Below are 21,071 nucleotides of genomic sequence, written 5' to 3'. Positions count from 1 at the left end.
GGACTTGTAAAAATTTCGGTCCGAGTCGACCGAAAGGCGATGCGCGGCGTCCCGGAGTCGATCCGGGCCGACGGGACTTGTAAAAATTACGGTCCGAGTCGACCGAAAGGCGATGCGCGGCGTCCCGGAGTCGATCCGGGCCGACGGGACTTGTAAAAATTTCGGTCCGAGTCGACCGAAAGGCGATGCGCGGCGTTCCGGAGTCGATCCGGGCCGACGGGACTTGTAAAAATTTCGGTCCGAGTCGACCGAAAGGCGATGCGCGGCGTCCCGGAGTCGATCCGGGCCGACGGGACTTGTAAAAATTTCGGTCCGAGTCGACCGAAAGGCGATGCGCGGCGTCCCGGAGTCGATCCGGGCCGACGGAACTTGTAAAAATTTCGGTCCGAGTCGACCGAAAGGCGATGCGCGGCGTCCCGGAGTCGATCCGGGCCGACGGGACTTGTAAAAATTTCGGTCCGAGTCGACCGAAAGGCGATGCGCGGCGTCCCGGAGTCGATCCGGGCCGACGGGACTTGTAAAAATTACGGTCCGAGTCGACCGAAAGGCGATGCGCGGCGTCCCGGAGTCGATCCGGGCCGACGGGACTTGTAAAAATTTCGGTCCGAGTCGACCGAAAGGCGATGCGCGGCGTTCCGGAGTCGATCCGGGCCGACGGGACTTGTAAAAATTTCGGTCCGAGTCGACCGAAAGGCGATGCGCGGCGTCCCGGAGTCGATCCGGGCCGACGGGACTTGTAAAAATTTCGGTCCGAGTCGACCGAAAGGCGATGCGCGGCGTCCCGGAGTCGATCCGGGCCGACGGGACTTGTAAAAATTTCGGTCCGAGCCGACCGAAAGGCGATGCGCGGCGTCCCGGAGTCGATCCGGGCCGACGGGACTTGTAAAAATTTCGGTCCGAGTCGACCGAAAGGCGATGCGCGGCGTTCCGGAGTCGATCCGGGCGGACGGGACTTGTAAAAATTTCGGTCCGAGTCGACCGAAAGGCGATGCGCGGCGTCCCGGAGTCGATCCGGGCCGACGGGACTTGTAAAAATTTCGGTCCGAGTCGACCGAAAGGCGATGCGCGGCGTCCCGGAGTCGATCCGGGCCGACGGGACTTGTAAAAATTTCGGTCCGAGTCGACCGAAAGGCGATGCGCGGCGTCCCGGAGTCGATCCGGGCCGACGGGACTTGTAAAAATTACGGTCCGAGTCGACCGAAAGGCGATGCGCGGCGTCCCGGAGTCGATCCGGGCCGACGGGACTTGTAAAAATTTCGGTCCGAGTCGACCGAAAGGCGATGCGCGGCGTTCCGGAGTCGATCCGGGCCGACGGGACTTGTAAAAATTTCGGTCCGAGTCGACCGAAAGGCGATGCGCGGCGTCCCGGAGTCGATCCGGGCCGACGGGACTTGTAAAAATTTCGGTCCGAGTCGACCGAAAGGCGATGCGCGGCGTCCCGGAGTCGATCCGGGCCGACGGAACTTGTAAAAATTTCGGTCCGAGTCGACCGAAAGGCGATGCGCGGCGTCCCGGAGTCGATCCGGGCCGACGGGACTTGTAAAAATTTCGGTCCGAGTCGACCGAAAGGCGATGCGCGGCGTCCCGGAGTCGATCCGGGCCGACGGGACTTGTAAAAATTACGGTCCGAGTCGACCGAAAGGCGATGCGCGGCGTCCCGGAGTCGATCCGGGCCGACGGGACTTGTAAAAATTTTGGTCCGAGTCGACCGAAAGGCGATGCGCGGCGTTCCGGAGTCGATCCGGGCCGACGGGACTTGTAAAAATTTCGGTCCGAGTCGACCGAAAGGCGATGCGCGGCGTCCCGGAGTCGATCCGGGCCGACGGGACTTGTAAAAATTTCGGTCCGAGTCGACCGAAAGGCGATGCGCGGCGTCCCGGAGTCGATCCGGGCCGACGGGACTTGTAAAAATTTCGGTCCGAGCCGACCGAAAGGCGATGCGCGGCGTCCCGGAGTCGATCCGGGCCGACGGGACTTGTAAAAATTTCGGTCCGAGTCGACCGAAAGGCGATGCGCGGCGTCCCGGAGTCGATCCGGGCCGACGGGACTTGTAAAAATTACGGTCCGAGTCGACCGAAAGGCGATGCGCGGCGTCCCGGAGTCGATCCGGGCCGACGGGACTTGTAAAAATTTCGGTCCGAGTCGACCGAAAGGCGATGCGCGGCGTCCCGGAGTCGATCCGGGCCGACGGGACTTGTAAAAATTACGGTCCGAGTCGACCGAAAGGCGATGCGCGGCGTCCCGGAGTCGATCCGGGCCGACGGGACTTGTAAAAATTTCGGTCCGAGTCGACCGAAAGGCGATGCGCGGCGTTCCGGAGTCGATCCGGGCGGACGGGACTTGTAAAAATTTCGGTCCGAGTCGACCGAAAGGCGATGCGCGGCGTCCCGGAGTCGATCCGGGCCGACGGGACTTGTAAAAATTTCGGTCCGAGTCGACCGAAAGGCGATGCGCGGCGTCCCGGAGTCGATCCGGGCCGACGGGACTTGTAAAAATTTCGGTCCGAGTCGACCGAAAGGCGATGCGCGGCGTTCCGGAGTCGATCCGGGCCGACGGGACTTGTAAAAATTTCGGTCCGAGTCGACCGAAAGGCGATGCGCGGCGTCCCGGAGTCGATCCGGGCCGACGGGACTTGTAAAAATTTCGGTCCGAGTCGACCGAAAGGCGATGCGCGGCGTCTTGGAGACTATACGGGCCGACGGGACTCGATGAAGTTTCGTTCCGAGTCGACCGAAAGGCGATGCGCGGCGTCCCGGAGTCGATCCGGGCCGACGGGACTTGTAAAAATTTCGGTCCGAGTCGACCGAAAGGCGATGCGCGGCGTCTTGGAGACTATACGGGCCGACGGGACTCGATGAAGTTTCGTTCCGAGTCGACCGAAAGGCAATGCGCCGCGTCCCGGGGCCGATGGGTCGACGGCGGACGGACCGACCCCCGGTGCGGCGCGACGGGACACTTGTGAAAATTTCGGTCCGAGTCGACCGAGAGGCGACGCGCGGCGACGCGCGGCCTCCCCGAGTCGATCCGGGCCGACGGAACTTGTAAAAATTTCGGTCCGAGTCGACCGAAAGGCGATGCGCGGCGTCCCGGAGTCGATCCGGGCCGACGGGACTTGTAAAAATTACGGTCCGAGTCGACCGAAAGGCGATGCGCGGCGTCCCGGAGTCGATCCGGGCCGACGGGACTTGTAAAAATTTCGGTCCGAGTCGACCGAAAGGCGATGCGCGGCGTTCCGGAGTCGATCCGGGCCGACGGGACTTGTAAAAATTTCGGTCCGAGTCGACCGAAAGGCGATGCGCGGCGTCCCGGAGTCGATCCGGGCCGACGGGACTTGTAAAAATTTCGGTCCGAGTCGACCGAAAGGCGATGCGCGGCGTCTTGGAGACTATACGGGCCGACGGGACTCGATGAAGTTTCGTTCCGAGTCGACCGAAAGGCGATGCGCGGCGTCCCGGAGTCGATCCGGGCCGACGGGACTTGTAAAAATTTCGGTCCGAGTCGACCGAAAGGCGATGCGCGGCGTCTTGGAGACTATACGGGCCGACGGGACTCGATGAAGTTTCGTTCCGAGTCGACCGAAAGGCAATGCGCCGCGTCCCGGGGCCGATGGGTCGACGGCGGACGGACCGACCCCCGGTGCGGCGCGACGGGACACTTGTGAAAATTTCGGTCCGAGTCGACCGAAAGGCGATGCGCGGCGTCTTGGAGACTATACGGGCCGACGGGACTCGATGAAGTTTCGTTCCGAGTCGACCGAAAGGCGATGCGCGGCGTCCCGGAGTCGATCCGGGCCGACGGAACTTGTAAAAATTTCGGTCCGAGTCGACCGAAAGGCGATGCGCGGCGTCCCGGAGTCGATCCGGGCCGACGGGACTTGTAAAAATTTCGGTCCGAGTCGACCGAAAGGCGATGCGCGGCGTCCCGGAGTCGATCCGGGCCGACGGGACTTGTAAAAATTACGGTCCGAGTCGACCGAAAGGCGATGCGCGGCGTCCCGGAGTCGATCCGGGCCGACGGGACTTGTAAAAATTTCGGTCCGAGTCGACCGAAAGGCGATGCGCGGCGTTCCGGAGTCGATCCGGGCCGACGGGACTTGTAAAAATTTCGGTCCGAGTCGACCGAAAGGCGATGCGCGGCGTCCCGGAGTCGATCCGGGCCGACGGGACTTGTAAAAATTTCGGTCCGAGTCGACCGAAAGGCGATGCGCGGCGTCCCGGAGTCGATCCGGGCCGACGGGACTTGTAAAAATTTCGGTCCGAGCCGACCGAAAGGCGATGCGCGGCGTCCCGGAGTCGATCCGGGCCGACGGGACTTGTAAAAATTTCGGTCCGAGTCGACCGAAAGGCGATGCGCGGCGTCCCGGAGTCGATCCGGGCCGACGGGACTTGTAAAAATTACGGTCCGAGTCGACCGAAAGGCGATGCGCGGCGTCCCGGAGTCGATCCGGGCCGACGGGACTTGTAAAAATTTCGGTCCGAGTCGACCGAAAGGCGATGCGCGGCGTCCCGGAGTCGATCCGGGCCGACGGGACTTGTAAAAATTACGGTCCGAGTCGACCGAAAGGCGATGCGCGGCGTCCCGGAGTCGATCCGGGCCGACGGGACTTGTAAAAATTTCGGTCCGAGTCGACCGAAAGGCGATGCGCGGCGTTCCGGAGTCGATCCGGGCCGACGGGACTTGTAAAAATTTCGGTCCGAGTCGACCGAAAGGCGATGCGCGGCGTCCCGGAGTCGATCCGGGCCGACGGGACTTGTAAAAATTTCGGTCCGAGTCGACCGAAAGGCGATGCGCGGCGTCCCGGAGTCGATCCGGGCCGACGGAACTTGTAAAAATTTCGGTCCGAGTCGACCGAAAGGCGATGCGCGGCGTCCCGGAGTCGATCCGGGCCGACGGGACTTGTAAAAATTACGGTCCGAGTCGACCGAAAGGCGATGCGCGGCGTCCCGGAGTCGATCCGGGCCGACGGGACTTGTAAAAATTTCGGTCCGAGTCGACCGAAAGGCGATGCGCGGCGTTCCGGAGTCGATCCGGGCCGACGGGACTTGTAAAAATTTCGGTCCGAGTCGACCGAAAGGCGATGCGCGGCGTCCCGGAGTCGATCCGGGCCGACGGGACTTGTAAAAATTTCGGTCCGAGTCGACCGAAAGGCGATGCGCGGCGTCCCGGAGTCGATCCGGGCCGACGGAACTTGTAAAAATTTCGGTCCGAGTCGACCGAAAGGCGATGCGCGGCGTCCCGGAGTCGATCCGGGCCGACGGGACTTGTAAAAATTTCGGTCCGAGTCGACCGAAAGGCGATGCGCGGCGTCCCGGAGTCGATCCGGGCCGACGGGACTTGTAAAAATTACGGTCCGAGTCGACCGAAAGGCGATGCGCGGCGTCCCGGAGTCGATCCGGGCCGACGGGACTTGTAAAAATTTCGGTCCGAGTCGACCGAAAGGCGATGCGCGGCGTTCCGGAGTCGATCCGGGCGGACGGGACTTGTAAAAATTTCGGTCCGAGTCGACCGAAAGGCGATGCGCGGCGTCCCGGAGTCGATCCGGGCCGACGGGACTTGTAAAAATTTCGGTCCGAGTCGACCGAAAGGCGATGCGCGGCGTCCCGGAGTCGATCCGGGCCGACGGGACTTGTAAAAATTTCGGTCCGAGTCGACCGAAAGGCGATGCGCGGCGTTCCGGAGTCGATCCGGGCCGACGGGACTTGTAAAAATTTCGGTCCGAGTCGACCGAAAGGCGATGCGCGGCGTCCCGGAGTCGATCCGGGCCGACGGGACTTGTAAAAATTTCGGTCCGAGTCGACCGAAAGGCGATGCGCGGCGTCTTGGGGACTATACGGGCCGACGGGACTCGATGAAGTTTCGTTCCGAGTCGACCGAAAGGCGATGCGCGGCGTCCCGGAGTCGATCCGGGCCGACGGGACTTGTAAAAATTTCGGTCCGAGTCGACCGAAAGGCGATGCGCGGCGTCTTGGAGACTATACGGGCCGACGGGACTCGATGAAGTTTCGTTCCGAGTCGACCGAAAGGCAATGCGCCGCGTCCCGGGGCCGATGGGTCGACGGCGGACGGACCGACCCCCGGTGCGGCGCGACGGGACACTTGTGAAAATTTCGGTCCGAGTCGACCGAGAGGCGACGCGCGGCGACGCGCGGCCTCCCCGAGTCGATCCGGGCCGACGGAACTTGTAAAAATTTCGGTCCGAGTCGACCGAAAGGCGATGCGCGGCGTCCCGGAGTCGATCCGGGCCGACGGGACTTGTAAAAATTTCGGTCCGAGTCGACCGAAAGGCGATGCGCGGCGTCCCGGAGTCGATCCGGGCCGACGGGACTTGTAAAAATTACGGTCCGAGTCGACCGAAAGGCGATGCGCGGCGTCCCGGAGTCGATCCGGGCCGACGAGACTTGTAAAAATTTCGGTCCGAGTCGACCGAAAGGCGATGCGCGGCGTCCCGGAGTCGATCCGGGCCGACGGGACTTGTAAAAATTTCGGTCCGAGTCGACCGAAAGGCGATGCGCGGCGTCCCGGAGTCGATCCGGGCCGACGGGACTTGTAAAAATTACGGTCCGAGTCGACCGAAAGGCGATGCGCGGCGTCCCGGAGTCGATCCGGGCCGACGGGACTTGTAAAAATTTCGGTCCGAGTCGACCGAAAGGCGATGCGCGGCGTCCCGGAGTCGATCCGGGCCGACGGAACTTGTAAAAATTTCGGTCCGAGTCGACCGAAAGGCGATGCGCGGCGTCCCGGAGTCGATCCGGGCCGACGGGACTTGTAAAAATTTCGGTCCGAGTCGACCGAAAGGCGATGCGCGGCGTCCCGGAGTCGATCCGGGCCGACGGGACTTGTAAAAATTACGGTCCGAGTCGACCGAAAGGCGATGCGCGGCGTCCCGGAGTCGATCCGGGCCGACGGGACTTGTAAAAATTTTGGTCCGAGTCGACCGAAAGGCGATGCGCGGCGTTCCGGAGTCGATCCGGGCCGACGGGACTTGTAAAAATTTCGGTCCGAGTCGACCGAAAGGCGATGCGCGGCGTCCCGGAGTCGATCCGGGCCGACGGGACTTGTAAAAATTTCGGTCCGAGTCGACCGAAAGGCGATGCGCGGCGTCCCGGAGTCGATCCGGGCCGACGGGACTTGTAAAAATTTCGGTCCGAGCCGACCGAAAGGCGATGCGCGGCGTCCCGGAGTCGATCCGGGCCGACGGGACTTGTAAAAATTTCGGTCCGAGTCGACCGAAAGGCGATGCGCGGCGTCCCGGAGTCGATCCGGGCCGACGGGACTTGTAAAAATTACGGTCCGAGTCGACCGAAAGGCGATGCGCGGCGTCCCGGAGTCGATCCGGGCCGACGGGACTTGTAAAAATTTCGGTCCGAGTCGACCGAAAGGCGATGCGCGGCGTCCCGGAGTCGATCCGGGCCGACGGGACTTGTAAAAATTACGGTCCGAGTCGACCGAAAGGCGATGCGCGGCGTCCCGGAGTCGATCCGGGCCGACGGGACTTGTAAAAATTTCGGTCCGAGTCGACCGAAAGGCGATGCGCGGCGTTCCGGAGTCGATCCGGGCGGACGGGACTTGTAAAAATTTCGGTCCGAGTCGACCGAAAGGCGATGCGCGGCGTCCCGGAGTCGATCCGGGCCGACGGGACTTGTAAAAATTTCGGTCCGAGTCGACCGAAAGGCGATGCGCGGCGTCCCGGAGTCGATCCGGGCCGACGGGACTTGTAAAAATTTCGGTCCGAGTCGACCGAAAGGCGATGCGCGGCGTTCCGGAGTCGATCCGGGCCGACGGGACTTGTAAAAATTTCGGTCCGAGTCGACCGAAAGGCGATGCGCGGCGTCCCGGAGTCGATCCGGGCCGACGGGACTTGTAAAAATTTCGGTCCGAGTCGACCGAAAGGCGATGCGCGGCGTCTTGGAGACTATACGGGCCGACGGGACTCGATGAAGTTTCGTTCCGAGTCGACCGAAAGGCGATGCGCGGCGTCCCGGAGTCGATCCGGGCCGACGGGACTTGTAAAAATTTCGGTCCGAGTCGACCGAAAGGCGATGCGCGGCGTCTTGGAGACTATACGGGCCGACGGGACTCGATGAAGTTTCGTTCCGAGTCGACCGAAAGGCAATGCGCCGCGTCCCGGGGCCGATGGGTCGACGGCGGACGGACCGACCCCCGGTGCGGCGCGACGGGACACTTGTGAAAATTTCGGTCCGAGTCGACCGAGAGGCGACGCGCGGCGACGCGCGGCCTCCCCGAGTCGATCCGGGCCGACGGAACTTGTAAAAATTTCGGTCCGAGTCGACCGAAAGGCGATGCGCGGCGTCCCGGAGTCGATCCGGGCCGACGGGACTTGTAAAAATTACGGTCCGAGTCGACCGAAAGGCGATGCGCGGCGTCCCGGAGTCGATCCGGGCCGACGGGACTTGTAAAAATTTCGGTCCGAGTCGACCGAAAGGCGATGCGCGGCGTTCCGGAGTCGATCCGGGCCGACGGGACTTGTAAAAATTTCGGTCCGAGTCGACCGAAAGGCGATGCGCGGCGTCCCGGAGTCGATCCGGGCCGACGGGACTTGTAAAAATTTCGGTCCGAGTCGACCGAAAGGCGATGCGCGGCGTCTTGGAGACTATACGGGCCGACGGGACTCGATGAAGTTTCGTTCCGAGTCGACCGAAAGGCGATGCGCGGCGTCCCGGAGTCGATCCGGGCCGACGGGACTTGTAAAAATTTCGGTCCGAGTCGACCGAAAGGCGATGCGCGGCGTCTTGGAGACTATACGGGCCGACGGGACTCGATGAAGTTTCGTTCCGAGTCGACCGAAAGGCAATGCGCCGCGTCCCGGGGCCGATGGGTCGACGGCGGACGGACCGACCCCCGGTGCGGCGCGACGGGACACTTGTGAAAATTTCGGTCCGAGTCGACCGAAAGGCGATGCGCGGCGTCTTGGAGACTATACGGGCCGACGGGACTCGATGAAGTTTCGTTCCGAGTCGACCGAAAGGCGATGCGCGGCGTCCCGGAGTCGATCCGGGCCGACGGAACTTGTAAAAATTTCGGTCCGAGTCGACCGAAAGGCGATGCGCGGCGTCCCGGAGTCGATCCGGGCCGACGGGACTTGTAAAAATTTCGGTCCGAGTCGACCGAAAGGCGATGCGCGGCGTCCCGGAGTCGATCCGGGCCGACGGGACTTGTAAAAATTACGGTCCGAGTCGACCGAAAGGCGATGCGCGGCGTCCCGGAGTCGATCCGGGCCGACGGGACTTGTAAAAATTTCGGTCCGAGTCGACCGAAAGGCGATGCGCGGCGTTCCGGAGTCGATCCGGGCCGACGGGACTTGTAAAAATTTCGGTCCGAGTCGACCGAAAGGCGATGCGCGGCGTCCCGGAGTCGATCCGGGCCGACGGGACTTGTAAAAATTTCGGTCCGAGTCGACCGAAAGGCGATGCGCGGCGTCCCGGAGTCGATCCGGGCCGACGGGACTTGTAAAAATTTCGGTCCGAGCCGACCGAAAGGCGATGCGCGGCGTCCCGGAGTCGATCCGGGCCGACGGGACTTGTAAAAATTTCGGTCCGAGTCGACCGAAAGGCGATGCGCGGCGTCCCGGAGTCGATCCGGGCCGACGGGACTTGTAAAAATTACGGTCCGAGTCGACCGAAAGGCGATGCGCGGCGTCCCGGAGTCGATCCGGGCCGACGGGACTTGTAAAAATTTCGGTCCGAGTCGACCGAAAGGCGATGCGCGGCGTCCCGGAGTCGATCCGGGCCGACGGGACTTGTAAAAATTACGGTCCGAGTCGACCGAAAGGCGATGCGCGGCGTCCCGGAGTCGATCCGGGCCGACGGGACTTGTAAAAATTTCGGTCCGAGTCGACCGAAAGGCGATGCGCGGCGTTCCGGAGTCGATCCGGGCCGACGGGACTTGTAAAAATTTCGGTCCGAGTCGACCGAAAGGCGATGCGCGGCGTCCCGGAGTCGATCCGGGCCGACGGGACTTGTAAAAATTTCGGTCCGAGTCGACCGAAAGGCGATGCGCGGCGTCCCGGAGTCGATCCGGGCCGACGGAACTTGTAAAAATTTCGGTCCGAGTCGACCGAAAGGCGATGCGCGGCGTCCCGGAGTCGATCCGGGCCGACGGGACTTGTAAAAATTACGGTCCGAGTCGACCGAAAGGCGATGCGCGGCGTCCCGGAGTCGATCCGGGCCGACGGGACTTGTAAAAATTTCGGTCCGAGTCGACCGAAAGGCGATGCGCGGCGTTCCGGAGTCGATCCGGGCCGACGGGACTTGTAAAAATTTCGGTCCGAGTCGACCGAAAGGCGATGCGCGGCGTCCCGGAGTCGATCCGGGCCGACGGGACTTGTAAAAATTTCGGTCCGAGTCGACCGAAAGGCGATGCGCGGCGTCCCGGAGTCGATCCGGGCCGACGGAACTTGTAAAAATTTCGGTCCGAGTCGACCGAAAGGCGATGCGCGGCGTCCCGGAGTCGATCCGGGCCGACGGGACTTGTAAAAATTTCGGTCCGAGTCGACCGAAAGGCGATGCGCGGCGTCCCGGAGTCGATCCGGGCCGACGGGACTTGTAAAAATTACGGTCCGAGTCGACCGAAAGGCGATGCGCGGCGTCCCGGAGTCGATCCGGGCCGACGGGACTTGTAAAAATTTTGGTCCGAGTCGACCGAAAGGCGATGCGCGGCGTTCCGGAGTCGATCCGGGCCGACGGGACTTGTAAAAATTTCGGTCCGAGTCGACCGAAAGGCGATGCGCGGCGTCCCGGAGTCGATCCGGGCCGACGGGACTTGTAAAAATTTCGGTCCGAGTCGACCGAAAGGCGATGCGCGGCGTCCCGGAGTCGATCCGGGCCGACGGGACTTGTAAAAATTTCGGTCCGAGCCGACCGAAAGGCGATGCGCGGCGTCCCGGAGTCGATCCGGGCCGACGGGACTTGTAAAAATTTCGGTCCGAGTCGACCGAAAGGCGATGCGCGGCGTCCCGGAGTCGATCCGGGCCGACGGGACTTGTAAAAATTACGGTCCGAGTCGACCGAAAGGCGATGCGCGGCGTCCCGGAGTCGATCCGGGCCGACGGGACTTGTAAAAATTTCGGTCCGAGTCGACCGAAAGGCGATGCGCGGCGTCCCGGAGTCGATCCGGGCCGACGGGACTTGTAAAAATTACGGTCCGAGTCGACCGAAAGGCGATGCGCGGCGTCCCGGAGTCGATCCGGGCCGACGGGACTTGTAAAAATTTCGGTCCGAGTCGACCGAAAGGCGATGCGCGGCGTTCCGGAGTCGATCCGGGCGGACGGGACTTGTAAAAATTTCGGTCCGAGTCGACCGAAAGGCGATGCGCGGCGTCCCGGAGTCGATCCGGGCCGACGGGACTTGTAAAAATTTCGGTCCGAGTCGACCGAAAGGCGATGCGCGGCGTCCCGGAGTCGATCCGGGCCGACGGGACTTGTAAAAATTTCGGTCCGAGTCGACCGAAAGGCGATGCGCGGCGTTCCGGAGTCGATCCGGGCCGACGGGACTTGTAAAAATTTCGGTCCGAGTCGACCGAAAGGCGATGCGCGGCGTCCCGGAGTCGATCCGGGCCGACGGGACTTGTAAAAATTTCGGTCCGAGTCGACCGAAAGGCGATGCGCGGCGTCTTGGAGACTATACGGGCCGACGGGACTCGATGAAGTTTCGTTCCGAGTCGACCGAAAGGCGATGCGCGGCGTCCCGGAGTCGATCCGGGCCGACGGGACTTGTAAAAATTTCGGTCCGAGTCGACCGAAAGGCGATGCGCGGCGTCTTGGAGACTATACGGGCCGACGGGACTCGATGAAGTTTCGTTCCGAGTCGACCGAAAGGCAATGCGCCGCGTCCCGGGGCCGATGGGTCGACGGCGGACGGACCGACCCCCGGTGCGGCGCGACGGGACACTTGTGAAAATTTCGGTCCGAGTCGACCGAGAGGCGACGCGCGGCGACGCGCGGCCTCCCCGAGTCGATCCGGGCCGACGGAACTTGTAAAAATTTCGGTCCGAGTCGACCGAAAGGCGATGCGCGGCGTCCCGGAGTCGATCCGGGCCGACGGGACTTGTAAAAATTACGGTCCGAGTCGACCGAAAGGCGATGCGCGGCGTCCCGGAGTCGATCCGGGCCGACGGGACTTGTAAAAATTACGGTCCGAGTCGACCGAAAGGCGATGCGCGGCGTCCCGGAGTCGATCCGGGCCGACGGGACTTGTAAAAATTTCGGTCCGAGTCGACCGAAAGGCGATGCGCGGCGTTCCGGAGTCGATCCGGGCGGACGGGACTTGTAAAAATTTCGGTCCGAGTCGACCGAAAGGCGATGCGCGGCGTCCCGGAGTCGATCCGGGCCGACGGGACTTGTAAAAATTTCGGTCCGAGTCGACCGAAAGGCGATGCGCGGCGTCCCGGAGTCGATCCGGGCCGACGGGACTTGTAAAAATTTCGGTCCGAGTCGACCGAAAGGCGATGCGCGGCGTTCCGGAGTCGATCCGGGCCGACGGGACTTGTAAAAATTTCGGTCCGAGTCGACCGAAAGGCGATGCGCGGCGTCCCGGAGTCGATCCGGGCCGACGGGACTTGTAAAAATTTCGGTCCGAGTCGACCGAAAGGCGATGCGCGGCGTCTTGGGGACTATACGGGCCGACGGGACTCGATGAAGTTTCGTTCCGAGTCGACCGAAAGGCGATGCGCGGCGTCCCGGAGTCGATCCGGGCCGACGGGACTTGTAAAAATTTCGGTCCGAGTCGACCGAAAGGCGATGCGCGGCGTCTTGGAGACTATACGGGCCGACGGGACTCGATGAAGTTTCGTTCCGAGTCGACCGAAAGGCAATGCGCCGCGTCCCGGGGCCGATGGGTCGACGGCGGACGGACCGACCCCCGGTGCGGCGCGACGGGACACTTGTGAAAATTTCGGTCCGAGTCGACCGAGAGGCGACGCGCGGCGACGCGCGGCCTCCCCGAGTCGATCCGGGCCGACGGAACTTGTAAAAATTTCGGTCCGAGTCGACCGAAAGGCGATGCGCGGCGTCCCGGAGTCGATCCGGGCCGACGGGACTTGTAAAAATTTCGGTCCGAGCCGACCGAAAGGCGATGCGCGGCGTCCCGGAGTCGATCCGGGCCGACGGGACTTGTAAAAATTTCGGTCCGAGTCGACCGAAAGGCGATGCGCGGCGTCCCGGAGTCGATCCGGGCCGACGGGACTTGTAAAAATTACGGTCCGAGTCGACCGAAAGGCGATGCGCGGCGTCCCGGAGTCGATCCGGGCCGACGGGACTTGTAAAAATTTCGGTCCGAGTCGACCGAAAGGCGATGCGCGGCGTCCCGGAGTCGATCCGGGCCGACGGGACTTGTAAAAATTACGGTCCGAGTCGACCGAAAGGCGATGCGCGGCGTCCCGGAGTCGATCCGGGCCGACGGGACTTGTAAAAATTTCGGTCCGAGTCGACCGAAAGGCGATGCGCGGCGTTCCGGAGTCGATCCGGGCGGACGGGACTTGTAAAAATTTCGGTCCGAGTCGACCGAAAGGCGATGCGCGGCGTCCCGGAGTCGATCCGGGCCGACGGGACTTGTAAAAATTTCGGTCCGAGTCGACCGAAAGGCGATGCGCGGCGTCCCGGAGTCGATCCGGGCCGACGGGACTTGTAAAAATTTCGGTCCGAGTCGACCGAAAGGCGATGCGCGGCGTTCCGGAGTCGATCCGGGCCGACGGGACTTGTAAAAATTTCGGTCCGAGTCGACCGAAAGGCGATGCGCGGCGTCCCGGAGTCGATCCGGGCCGACGGGACTTGTAAAAATTTCGGTCCGAGTCGACCGAAAGGCGATGCGCGGCGTCTTGGGGACTATACGGGCCGACGGGACTCGATGAAGTTTCGTTCCGAGTCGACCGAAAGGCGATGCGCGGCGTCCCGGAGTCGATCCGGGCCGACGGGACTTGTAAAAATTTCGGTCCGAGTCGACCGAAAGGCGATGCGCGGCGTCTTGGAGACTATACGGGCCGACGGGACTCGATGAAGTTTCGTTCCGAGTCGACCGAAAGGCAATGCGCCGCGTCCCGGGGCCGATGGGTCGACGGCGGACGGACCGACCCCCGGTGCGGCGCGACGGGACACTTGTGAAAATTTCGGTCCGAGTCGACCGAGAGGCGACGCGCGGCGACGCGCGGCCTCCCCGAGTCGATCCGGGCCGACGGAACTTGTAAAAATTTCGGTCCGAGTCGACCGAAAGGCGATGCGCGGCGTCCCGGAGTCGATCCGGGCCGACGGGACTTGTAAAAATTTCGGTCCGAGTCGACCGAAAGGCGATGCGCGGCGTCCCGGAGTCGATCCGGGCCGACGGGACTTGTAAAAATTTCGGTCCGAGTCGACCGAAAGGCGATGCGCGGCGTTCCGGAGTCGATCCGGGCCGACGGGACTTGTAAAAATTTCGGTCCGAGTCGACCGAAAGGCGATGCGCGGCGTCCCGGAGTCGATCCGGGCCGACGGGACTTGTAAAAATTTCGGTCCGAGTCGACCGAAAGGCGATGCGCGGCGTTCCGGAGTCGATCCGGGCGGACGGGACTTGTAAAAATTTCGGTCCGAGTCGACCGAAAGGCGATGCGCGGCGTCCCGGAGTCGATCCGGGCCGACGGGACTTGTAAAAATTTCGGTCCGAGTCGACCGAAAGGCGATGCGCGGCGTCCCGGAGTCGATCCGGGCCGACGGGACTTGTAAAAATTTCGGTCCGAGTCGACCGAAAGGCGATGCGCGGCGTTCCGGAGTCGATCCGGGCCGACGGGACTTGTAAAAATTTCGGTCCGAGTCGACCGAAAGGCGATGCGCGGCGTCCCGGAGTCGATCCGGGCCGACGGGACTTGTAAAAATTTCGGTCCGAGTCGACCGAAAGGCGATGCGCGGCGTCTTGGAGACTATACGGGCCGACGGGACTCGATGAAGTTTCGTTCCGAGTCGACCGAAAGGCGATGCGCGGCGTCCCGGAGTCGATCCGGGCCGACGGGACTTGTAAAAATTTCGGTCCGAGTCGACCGAAAGGCGATGCGCGGCGTCTTGGAGACTATACGGGCCGACGGGACTCGATGAAGTTTCGTTCCGAGTCGACCGAAAGGCAATGCGCCGCGTCCCGGGGCCGATGGGTCGACGGCGGACGGACCGACCCCCGGTGCGGCGCGACGGGACACTTGTGAAAATTTCGGTCCGAGTCGACCGAGAGGCGACGCGCGGCGACGCGCGGCCTCCCCGAGTCGATCCGGGCCGACGGAACTTGTAAAAATTTCGGTCCGAGTCGACCGAAAGGCGATGCGCGGCGTCCCGGAGTCGATCCGGGCCGACGGGACTTGTAAAAATTACGGTCCGAGTCGACCGAAAGGCGATGCGCGGCGTCCCGGAGTCGATCCGGGCCGACGGGACTTGTAAAAATTTCGGTCCGAGTCGACCGAAAGGCGATGCGCGGCGTTCCGGAGTCGATCCGGGCCGACGGGACTTGTAAAAATTTCGGTCCGAGTCGACCGAAAGGCGATGCGCGGCGTCCCGGAGTCGATCCGGGCCGACGGGACTTGTAAAAATTTCGGTCCGAGTCGACCGAAAGGCGATGCGCGGCGTCCCGGAGTCGATCCGGGCCGACGGGACTTGTAAAAATTTCGGTCCGAGCCGACCGAAAGGCGATGCGCGGCGTCCCGGAGTCGATCCGGGCCGACGGGACTTGTAAAAATTTCGGTCCGAGTCGACCGAAAGGCGATGCGCGGCGTCCCGGAGTCGATCCGGGCCGACGGGACTTGTAAAAATTACGGTCCGAGTCGACCGAAAGGCGATGCGCGGCGTCCCGGAGTCGATCCGGGCCGACGGGACTTGTAAAAATTTCGGTCCGAGTCGACCGAAAGGCGATGCGCGGCGTTCCGGAGTCGATCCGGGCCGACGGGACTTGTAAAAATTTCGGTCCGAGTCGACCGAAAGGCGATGCGCGGCGTCCCGGAGTCGATCCGGGCCGACGGGACTTGTAAAAATTACGGTCCGAGTCGACCGAAAGGCGATGCGCGGCGTCCCGGAGTCGATCCGGGCCGACGGGACTTGTAAAAATTTCGGTCCGAGTCGACCGAAAGGCGATGCGCGGCGTCCCGGAGTCGATCCGGGCCGACGGGACTTGTAAAAATTTCGGTCCGAGTCGACCGAAAGGCGATGCGCGGCGTCCCGGAGTCGATCCGGGCCGACGGGACTTGTAAAAATTACGGTCCGAGTCGACCGAAAGGCGATGCGCGGCGTCCCGGAGTCGATCCGGGCCGACGGGACTTGTGAAAATTTCGGTCCGAGTCGACCGAAAGGCGATGCGCGGCGTCTTGGAGACTATACGGGCCGACGGGACTCGATGAAGTTTCGTTCCGAGTCGACCGAAAGGCGATGCGCGGCGTCCCGGAGTCGATCCGGGCCGACGGAACTTGTAAAAATTTCGGTCCGAGTCGACCGAAAGGCGATGCGCGGCGTCCCGGAGTCGATCCGGGCCGACGGGACTTGTAAAAATTTCGGTCCGAGTCGACCGAAAGGCGATGCGCGGCGTCCCGGAGTCGATCCGGGCCGACGGGACTTGTAAAAATTACGGTCCGAGTCGACCGAAAGGCGATGCGCGGCGTCCCGGAGTCGATCCGGGCCGACGGGACTTGTAAAAATTTCGGTCCGAGTCGACCGAAAGGCGATGCGCGGCGTTCCGGAGTCGATCCGGGCCGACGGGACTTGTAAAAATTTCGGTCCGAGTCGACCGAAAGGCGATGCGCGGCGTCCCGGAGTCGATCCGGGCCGACGGGACTTGTAAAAATTTCGGTCCGAGTCGACCGAAAGGCGATGCGCGGCGTCCCGGAGTCGATCCGGGCCGACGGGACTTGTAAAAATTTCGGTCCGAGCCGACCGAAAGGCGATGCGCGGCGTCCCGGAGTCGATCCGGGCCGACGGGACTTGTAAAAATTTCGGTCCGAGTCGACCGAAAGGCGATGCGCGGCGTCCCGGAGTCGATCCGGGCCGACGGGACTTGTAAAAATTACGGTCCGAGTCGACCGAAAGGCGATGCGCGGCGTCCCGGAGTCGATCCGGGCCGACGGGACTTGTAAAAATTTCGGTCCGAGTCGACCGAAAGGCGATGCGCGGCGTCCCGGAGTCGATCCGGGCCGACGGGACTTGTAAAAATTACGGTCCGAGTCGACCGAAAGGCGATGCGCGGCGTCCCGGAGTCGATCCGGGCCGACGGGACTTGTAAAAATTACGGTCCGAGTCGACCGAAAGGCGATGCGCGGCGTCCCGGAGTCGATCCGGGCCGACGGGACTTGTAAAAATTTCGGTCCGAGTCGACCGAAAGGCGATGCGCGGCGTCTTGGAGACTATACGGGCCGACGGGACTCGATGAAGTTTCGTTCCGAGTCGACCGAAAGGCGATGCGCGGCGTCCCGGAGTCGATCCGGGCCGACGGAACTTGTAAAAATTTCGGTCCGAGTCGACCGAAAGGCGATGCGCGGCGTCCCGGAGTCGATCCGGGCCGACGGGACTTGTAAAAATTTCGGTCCGAGTCGACCGAAAGGCGATGCGCGGCGTCCCGGAGTCGATCCGGGCCGACGGGACTTGTAAAAATTACGGTCCGAGTCGACCGAAAGGCGATGCGCGGCGTCCCGGAGTCGATCCGGGCCGACGGGACTTGTAAAAATTTCGGTCCGAGTCGACCGAAAGGCGATGCGCGGCGTTCCGGAGTCGATCCGGGCCGACGGGACTTGTAAAAATTTCGGTCCGAGTCGACCGAAAGGCGATGCGCGGCGTCCCGGAGTCGATCCGGGCCGACGGGACTTGTAAAAATTTCGGTCCGAGTCGACCGAAAGGCGATGCGCGGCGTCCCGGAGTCGATCCGGGCCGACGGGACTTGTAAAAATTTCGGTCCGAGCCGACCGAAAGGCGATGCGCGGCGTCCCGGAGTCGATCCGGGCCGACGGGACTTGTAAAAATTTCGGTCCGAGTCGACCGAAAGGCGATGCGCGGCGTCCCGGAGTCGATCCGGGCCGACGGGACTTGTAAAAATTACGGTCCGAGTCGACCGAAAGGCGATGCGCGGCGTTCCGGAGTCGATCCGGGCCGACGGGACTTGTAAAAATTTCGGTCCGAGTCGACCGAAAGGCGATGCGCGGCGTCCCGGAGTCGATCCGGGCCGACGGGACTTGTAAAAATTTCGGTCCGAGTCGACCGAAAGGCGATGCGCGGCGTCCCGGAGTCGATCCGGGCCGACGGAACTTGTAAAAATTTCGGTCCGAGTCGACCGAAAGGCGATGCGCGGCGTCCCGGAGTCGATCCGGGCCGACGGGACTTGTAAAAATTTCGGTCCGAGTCGACCGAAAGGCGATGCGCGGCGTCCCGGAGTCGATCCGGGCCGACGGGACTTGTAAAAATTACGGTCCGAGTCGACCGAAAGGCGATGCGCGGCGTCCCGGAGTCGATCCGGGCCGACGGGACTTGTAAAAATTTCGGTCCGAGTCGACCGAAAGGCGATGCGCGGCGTTCCGGAGTCGATCCGGGCCGACGGGACTTGTAAAAATTTCGGTCCGAGTCGACCGAAAGGCGATGCGCGGCGTCCCGGAGTCGATCCGGGCCGACGGGACTTGTAAAAATTTCGGTCCGAGTCGACCGAAAGGCGATGCGCGGCGTCCCGGAGTCGATCCGGGCCGACGGGACTTGTAAAAATTTCGGTCCGAGCCGACCGAAAGGCGATGCGCGGCGTCCCGGAGTCGATCCGGGCCGACGGGACTTGTAAAAATTTCGGTCCGAGTCGACCGAAAGGCGATGCGCGGCGTCCCGGAGTCGATCCGGGCCGACGGGACTTGTAAAAATTACGGTCCGAGTCGACCGAAAGGCGATGCGCGGCGTCCCGGAGTCGATCCGGGCCGACGGGACTTGTAAAAATTTCGGTCCGAGTCGACCGAAAGGCGATGCGCGGCGTCCCGGAGTCGATCCGGGCCGACGGGACTTGTAAAAATTACGGTCCGAGTCGACCGAAAGGCGATGCGCGGCGTCCCGGAGTCGATCCGGGCCGACGGGACTTGTAAAAATTTCGGTCCGAGTCGACCGAAAGGCGATGCGCGGCGTTCCGGAGTCGATCCGGGCGGACGGGACTTGTAAAAATTTCGGTCCGAGTCGACCGAAAGGCGATGCGCGGCGTCCCGGAGTCGATCCGGGCCGACGGGACTTGTAAAAATTTCGGTCCGAGTCGACCGAAAGGCGATGCGCGGCGTCCCGGAGTCGATCCGGGCCGACGGGACTTGTAAAAATTTCGGTCCGAGTCGACCGAAAGGCGATGCGCGGCGTTCCGGAGTCGATCCGGGCCGACGGGACTTGTAAAAATTTCGGTCCGAGTCGACCGAAAGGCGATGCGCGGCGTCCCGGAGTCGATCCGGGCCGACGGGACTTGTAAAAATTTCGGTCCGAGTCGACCGAAAGGCGATGCGCGGCGTCTTGGGGACTATACGGGCCGACGGGACTCGATGAAGTTTCGTTCCGAGTCGACCGAAAGGCGATGCGCGGCGTCCCGGAGTCGATCCGGGCCGACGGGACTTGTAAAAATTTCGGTCCGAGTCGACCGAAAGGCGATGCGCGGCGTCTTGGAGACTATACGGGCCGACGGGACTCGATGAAGTTTTGTTCCGAGTCGACCGAAAGGCAATGCGCCGCGTCCCGGGGCCGATGGGTCGACGGCGGACGGACCGACCCCCGGTGCGGCGCGACGGGACACTTGTGAAAATTTCGGTCCGAGTCGACCGAGAGGCGACGCGCGGCGACGCGCGGCCTCCCCGAGTCGATCCGGGCCGACGGAACTTGTAAAAATTTCGGTCCGAGTCGACCGAAAGGCGATGCGCGGCGTCCCGGAGTCGATCCGGGCCGACGGGACTTGTAAAAATTACGGTCCGAGTCGACCGAAAGGCGATGCGCGGCGTCCCGGAGTCGATCCGGGCCGACGGGACTTGTAAAAATTTCGGTCCGAGTCGACCGAAAGGCGATGCGCGGCGTTCCGGAGTCGATCCGGGCCGACGGGACTTGTAAAAATTTCGGTCCGAGTCGACCGAAAGGCGATGCGCGGCGTCCCGGAGTCGATCCGGGCCGACGGGACTTGTAAAAATTTCGGTCCGAGTCGACCGAAAGGCGATGCGCGGCGTCCCGGAGTCGATCCGGGCCGACGGGACTTGTAAAAATTTCGGTCCGAGCCGACCGAAAGGCGATGCGCGGCGTCCCGGAGTCGATCCGGGCCGACGGGACTTGTAAAAATTTCGGTCCGAGTCGACCGAAAGGCGATGCGCGGCGTCCCGGAGTCGATCCGGGCCGACGGGACTTGTAAAAATTACGGTCCGAGTCGACCGAAAGGCGATGCGCGGCGTCCCGGAGTCGATCCGGGCCGACGGGACTTGTAAAAATTTCGGTCCGAGTCGACCGAAAGGCGATGCGCGGCGTTCCGGAGTCGATCCGGGCCGACGGGACTTGTAAAAATTTCGGTCCGAGTCGACCGAAAGGCGATGCGCGGCGTCCCGGAGTCGATCCGGGCCGACGGGACTTGTAAAAATTACGGTCCGAGTCGACCGAAAGGCGATGCGCGGCGTCCCGGAGTCGATCCGGGCCGACGGGACTTGTAAAAATTTCGGTCCGAGTCGACCGAAAGGCGATGCGCGGCGTCCCGGAGTCGATCCGGGCCGACGGGACTTGTAAAAATTACGGTCCGAGTCGACCGAAAGGCGATGCGCGGCGTCCCGGAGTCGATCCGGGCCGACGGGACTTGTAAAAATTTCGGTCCGAGTCGACCGAAAGGCGATGCGCGGCGTTCCGGAGTCGATCCGGGCCGACGGGACTTGTAAAAATTTCGGTCCGAGTCGACCGAAAGGCGATGCGCGGCGTCCCGTAGTCGATCCGGGCCGGGAGCCTGTCGGAACATCGTCAAACGAGCCTCGGTTAATTTCGACAAAGTTCCCGGAGTTCAAAATTTTTTCGATAGCCCGCGGAGGTTTCGCCCCGTAAGCCGACCGTGCTACCACCGTACCGGCGCCGACGTCCTAGCGGCCAGGCTCCTACTAGTAAG

Source organism: Neodiprion virginianus, chromosome 4, assembly GCF_021901495.1.
Source record: "Neodiprion virginianus isolate iyNeoVirg1 chromosome 4, iyNeoVirg1.1, whole genome shotgun sequence".
Classification (NCBI taxonomy): Eukaryota; Metazoa; Arthropoda; class Insecta; order Hymenoptera; family Diprionidae; genus Neodiprion; species Neodiprion virginianus.
The sequence above is the reverse complement of the archived record's forward strand: the minus strand, read 5'-3'. Positions refer to the sequence as shown.